General features: G+C 43.0%; 1 long non-coding RNA gene across 1 annotated transcript; it reads left to right on the plus strand.

Annotated features, from left to right (window-relative positions):
• The first annotated feature begins 2,012 nt into the window (after window positions 1-2,012).
• On the plus strand, window positions 2,013-4,707 carry LOC141028020 (uncharacterized). The gene is made up of 2 exons (XR_012190154.1): window positions 2,013-2,080; window positions 2,811-4,707. It is a non-coding gene; the product is annotated as an uncharacterized lncRNA (long non-coding RNA).
• The last annotated feature ends 1,391 nt before the right edge of the window (window positions 4,708-6,098 follow it).

A 6,098-nucleotide genomic window follows, 5' to 3' on the forward strand; every position in this document is an offset into this window, starting at 1 on the left:
CTTCGCAAAAAAGCTCATTTTGGGCGCTCGAAAAATGGAAAATGATTTTTTCGTCCAGAGAAAATGAAACTTCCTTAGGCAACATTGTTTGTCATTCCAATATGCACCCTTGTGCACAATATAAGATCATTTGAACAAACTATGTCATGAATGTGGCCATAAGATTGATCATTTGACTTGAAAGCCATTGACCTTCACACATGATAGCTCGTTTCTGAGAACACTTTTTAAAATAATTATCGTATTACAAGTTTATTATTTTTCCTGGTAACTTTGCCACATATAATGACACTATGCGAAGGTTTTCCAATTTTTTGATTTTTTTTGAATTTTTATGCCCATTTCAAAATGCGATCAAAACGGCGGGCATGACCGTTCCTAGCTAGTGGTTGAATCTTGGAAAACTTTTGGTGTTTCTATCATTAAATAGATACTTATGTACCTAGAAATGATTTTTGGAAAAAATAAATAGCAAACTATAAGGTAGCTGCAGTTCAAATTTGACCAACTTCCACCTGAATTGGTGAAAATTTGTCTTTTTCAGGAGAGGTGGATGAAAACTTTTGACACCCAACCATTTGGTTAATTGTACATTAAATATGACCTATTTTTTAGAAAATTGATTTGGTCCAATTTTGCAACAATTATTTGGTAGGCCTTTCACAAAAAAACTACGAGCAAACTATTATTTTTTGTTTAAATGGCTAAAAAATGCTAGAAACGTCGGAAATGCATACAAGTTGGTTATCATCCATAAAATATTGTATAACTTGAGTGAAATTTTTTAGTGGTTCCATTTTTGGAAAATATTATTGGTAGCTGCTTGACAAATTCCCTCTATTTTTACCACTTAGAAACTATTTTAAATGACACATTTTTCGCACCAATCAGAAGGCAGAACCTCCCTTCCCACGGATCACCCCCCTAAGCCGATCTGAGCCGTCCACACCATACAGATCCAACGTCTCCTAAACGCACGCTGGCCAACCAAACCCTAGCATCGTGCAGCACACTCCCCTCCCTCTCCCTCTCCCCGACCCATGCGGCGCCGCCTCCCTCTCCCGACCCAGACCTTCCTCTCCATCGTCCCAACCCCTACCCCACCGCCGGCCTCCCCCCAAGCGCTGCCGCTCTTGACTTGCAACGACCTGAGCAGGAGCACCAGCAACTTCCTCCTCCGCTTCCCCTTGCTCTTGCCGCCCGCCTCCGAGCTCTTGCCTCCGTGGCTCTTCCGAAGCCACGGCCAATAGAGCCACGACAGGCTGAGCCTGAGCCTAATCCTGCGCCAGCGATGCCTCCGCCGCTCCGGCAAGTATGCACTTGTGGTCTGGCCGTGCGCCGCTGCTCAGATCGAGCGAGAGGCGAGGCAGCGCCGGATCCAGATCGAGCCGCTGGAACGAGGTGCAGCACCGGATCCCTCATTCTTCCATGGATGGACTTGTCATCTTCCCTTTTGCCTTGCGGGTGCGATTTGATTTGCTTCGTCTCCCTCTACCTCTTCCTCACGCACGCCAAGGCCATGGAACCGACAGGAGGCACGCCATGGAGGAGAGGACCCCATGGAGGGGATGACGCCATGGAGGACGCAGCTCCAGCACCACCCCGACGCCATCTCCGAGACCCCTCCCGATACATCTCCTGTGATGTATGACCTCATCACGAGCTCATGGAAGTGAAACTTGATTGTGCAGTCGTCGGTTGCTGTCGTTGATTATGTGATTGCCTGATTCTATAATAAGCCTTCTTGTCTTAGTCTTGCGGTTGATGTTGATAATTCAAAGGCCTACTTTCTGCTTGCGCTGCCACTTGCTTATGTTGTAGGCCTGATCAGTCACTTAGTCATATGGTCGTTTTTCTATTAGGATTATTTTTACCTTGCAGCACAAGTAGATAGCCGTGTTCACATGTTTCCAGTGAGTTGTTGTAGAAGTGAGAACTTTATGCGGAGTATACTACCTATTCAAGGAGCTTGAATTGAAGTTATAAACATGTTTTGTGCTCTGTTTTTTTAGTTGATGGAGGGTCAAGGACCGCACGCACAATGGAGTGTCCAGAACGCCCAGGCCAGCCACCGTGTGAGGTAATGAAACTAGTCCTCATGTTGCCAATGGTCGAAAACTCGCTCACACTATATGAAATTGTATGGAATAGAAGATCTTTCCTTTAGAAGCTGGTACTTGATGAGCTCCAACCTCTCTTTCAAGCCCTTGCAAATTTGATTTGAAGTATTGGTTCAGCGTTTGTGTGAAATTTGTTTGTCATTGTGCCTTTTGATGCTTGCTTCAGAAAAAGAAAATCATGGATAGATAGAAGATGGAAACAGTGAGCTTCCTTTCAAGTTAATAATACTAAAAATCATTTGACTCGTCAATTTTTCATGTCTAGTGTTAAATCTGTTCCATTGCAATCTTGCCATGTATGGATGGTTTGGTACAGTTTGCCATGGATGAGTACACATACACATGTGCTCTGCAGCTTTAGTTCTACTTGTGTTGCTGCACTTAATCTAGAGATACAACACCATTTGTTAGGTCGATGGATGGATGGATCTACACATACAGCTAGCAGTGCTAGCAACAACAACAAAATAACCTTGTGATTGATTCTGTTGACACTAGCATGCTTTGTTTGTTTTGGAGCCCAACCATGGACTGTACGTACTAAGCTAGCTCAAGCACACACATAGCCAACTTGATTGATGTCTGTAGATACTAGCAGTAGCACGTGTGTGTGTCTCCTATACTCGCTTGCTTAATTTCTGTACTAGATCAACAACACTAGCTCTTACTTCTTTGTTTGATTCGGAGCAGTAGGCATCCTCTGTGGACGATGACGACAACCAGGGCATCCACCGCCACGACGACGCTCCGCACATGGTCCAACTCGGCTACAACCTCCTCTACCGCGGGACGAAGACCGTGGCCTTGTGCGGCATCGGCTACAACCTCCTCTCATATGAGTTCATCTCCTAGCTTCTAGCCCCCTCTCTTGTGCTGCTATAGGAGTACCTTGCTCTGTTTCATGTGCATGGGTGATTATGTTTGTACTTTCCGTGCTTGTGTCATGGAAAAGATCATTCCTATTTACAAGTGATGATGATTTGGAGTAGCACACTTGTTAAATTCTGCTCTTGTAGTAGACCCCATTTGTAGTTATTGTGATGTGCATTGACTCGGCCTCCTAGTACTGCAGATCATGCATGTTAATAATTTATAGTGGCCTTGTTAGTTACTACAGCTAGGCTGTGTTACTGTTGGTGTTTAATCTAGCTAGCTTGTTTGTACCATTAGGATTGCAGCAAATTGCAGCTAGCTAGCCTATTTGAAATCTTTTTTTTTGCTTGGTATGCTGCTAGCCTGAATCTACTTACATGCTTGACTGAATTTAACTTGGTGCTAAAACAAGCACCTGTAGTGACTGAATCAAATTACAATTAGGTGTCGTGAATGATTGGCCTTAGATGAGTACACGAATCTTGATTGGTCCTAATAGGAGCATGTTCCTCTTTGTGGTTCAGTTCTCTGGCTCGTTCAAACCGAGAGGACTGTGTTCTCAGATTGTTGCTAGAAATGCAACTGCTCATTTTGTATTAAAGCTAGGATTTACGAACAAATCTTGCTATTTCTGATGCATGATAATAATCTACCGAAATGCTGCCATGGCCATGCTGCTATGTTAACTTGATGATGTTAATTCATTGCTACCATGCTGCTATGTCGACAAAAGTTAATTTGCCCATGCCCATTGCCATGCCTTCCTTTTGTTAACTTAATTTCAGTTTACTTGATCGTGCAGGTGGTCGTGCTGAAGGTGCCCCTGCACTACAAAGTGTGCACCGGCAAGGTGAAGAAGCACCTCGCCAAGATGGAAGGTGAGCACCAACATCTCTGAAAGTTTGGTGACAAAATAATGCATCTTGAATCCTGGGAAGACCAGTTACTTACTAATAATCTGTCATTGAAGGATATGCTATAGCAATGCAGCAATTTGAATTGATATTCACATTGAATTAATGACTTGTCTTGTTGTATGCAATTGAAACATACCCATATAAAAGAAGTCTGTTCCATGCAGCATTTTTACTGTTTTACTCAACTTGTTTTTGTTGTTACTTGATACATACTACCTCCGTCCCATAATAAACCATCAAATGTACTCCTGGGAGGGATAAACATCTGTTTTAGAACATGGGTTGAAGCTGACTGTACTTGCTTACTGAGAATATGAAAATGAGATATTCTGTTTGCTAATATGAAGATAGCATTGTGTTTAATCCAGTACTGATGATTGTTTTTTCATTCCCATAAAAACTTGTTAATGATGGTGATTTTGTACAAGCATATAAACTTGTTTTTGTTGTCACTTGATACATACTTACCTTGTACTTGAAGTTGTGGGTTAATGCTGGTAATTTTGTTCTACTTGTATGCATTGGTACCCCCATCATCGAGCGCACGGATGCAATAGTGGCAAGAAGATCATGGTCGTGTGCATCATCAAGCACACCATGGCGAGCATCCACCTCCTCACAGTGGCAAGAAGAGCAGGTGCCTAGTTTGTAATCACTGTCGAAGGAGCTCCATGCTGAAGAACATAACACTTGTAGAGCTTGTAAAGTACCATGTTATTGAACTTGTGGAGCATGTAACTGTGACTGCCATACTGTTGTTACACTTGTAGAGCTTGCAAAGTGTATGTTAGAGCTTATTACGTGTTATTTGTACAGCAGCAGCTCTGTACTGACTCTGGCAGATAATATTTGAAGTATTTTGTGTGTTTTCTGTGTGCCAATTTAAATATTATGTATTTATTTACATTAAATTGGAAAATGAAGAATGTGACCTGACAACAAGGACTCACCTGACTAGTGAACCCATTTTATAAAAAAAGAAAACTGAAACTGTTGAGACAAAAAGCCCACGGCCCAAAAATAAAAAGGTTGCAATGTTGGGCTTGGTCCATGAAGCTGACAAAAAATTCATAGGAAAAAATATATAAATGGGCTAAATTAATGGGCTCGGCCCATATAGACACCCAATTGGACCGGGCTGATTCTTATCCACGTCAGCTTGCCACGCTGGATCCTACGTGGTCTGGGGAGGCTGCTAGTGACCAAAAATTTGGTCAAAGAACCAACGACCTTTTACATATCACAAAGAAGGCCGTGAATTTTAGTTTACGACCGTCAGCTTTTGACCATCTGTTTTTGGTCACAAAAAGGTCGCAAATGAAAAACAATGACCTTTCAGCGACCAATAGTGATGGTCGCAAGTTGACATATTTCTTGTAGTGATCATTCAGCCCTTCCATAAACTTCTCCTGCTTCGCGGCATCGGTGGCCACATCATCTGGGGCATAGCGAGATAACTTGCTAAACTCATCCGCGCACTGCCCCACCATACGGTTCCCTTGGCGTAAGTTGCGAAACTCACGCTTCTTCATGCTCATAGCTCCAGTTGAGACATGGGCTGTGCGGAATGCTTGCTGAAACTGCTCCCAAGTGACATTGGCTATAGGGAATGTGGTTGTATAATTCTCCCACCATGAGGCTGCTGGTCCATCCAATTGATGTGCGGCAAAACACACCTTCTAGCATCTGTGCAACCTGCGGTGGTCAACTTCCTTCCAATCCTGCATAGCCAGTCATCAGCAACTATTGGCTCGGTGCTACTGGAAAACACCGGTGGCTGCAACTGATTTCTACTATGCAACCTTCTTCTTGTAGACGTTGTTGGGCCTCCAAGTGCAGAGGTTTGTAGGACAGTAGCAAATTTCCCTCAAGTGGATGACCTAAGGTTTATCAATCCGTGGGAGGCGTAGGTTGAAGATGGTCTCTCTCAAACAACCCTGGAACCAAATAACAAAGAGTCTCTTGTGTTCCCAACACACCCAATACAATGGTAAATTGTATATGTGCACTAGTTCGGCGAAGAGATGGTGATACAAGTGCATTATGGATGATAGATATAAGTATTTGTAATCTGAAAATATAAAAACAGCAAGGTAACAAGTGGTAAAAGTGAGCACAAACGGTATTGCAATGCGTTGAAACAAGGCCTAGGGTTCACACTTTCACTAGTGCAAGTTCTCTCAACAAT

The sequence above is a fragment of the Aegilops tauschii genome, chromosome 7, assembly GCF_002575655.3.
Source record: "Aegilops tauschii subsp. strangulata cultivar AL8/78 chromosome 7, Aet v6.0, whole genome shotgun sequence".
In the NCBI taxonomy this organism is placed as follows: Eukaryota; Viridiplantae; Streptophyta; class Magnoliopsida; order Poales; family Poaceae; genus Aegilops; species Aegilops tauschii.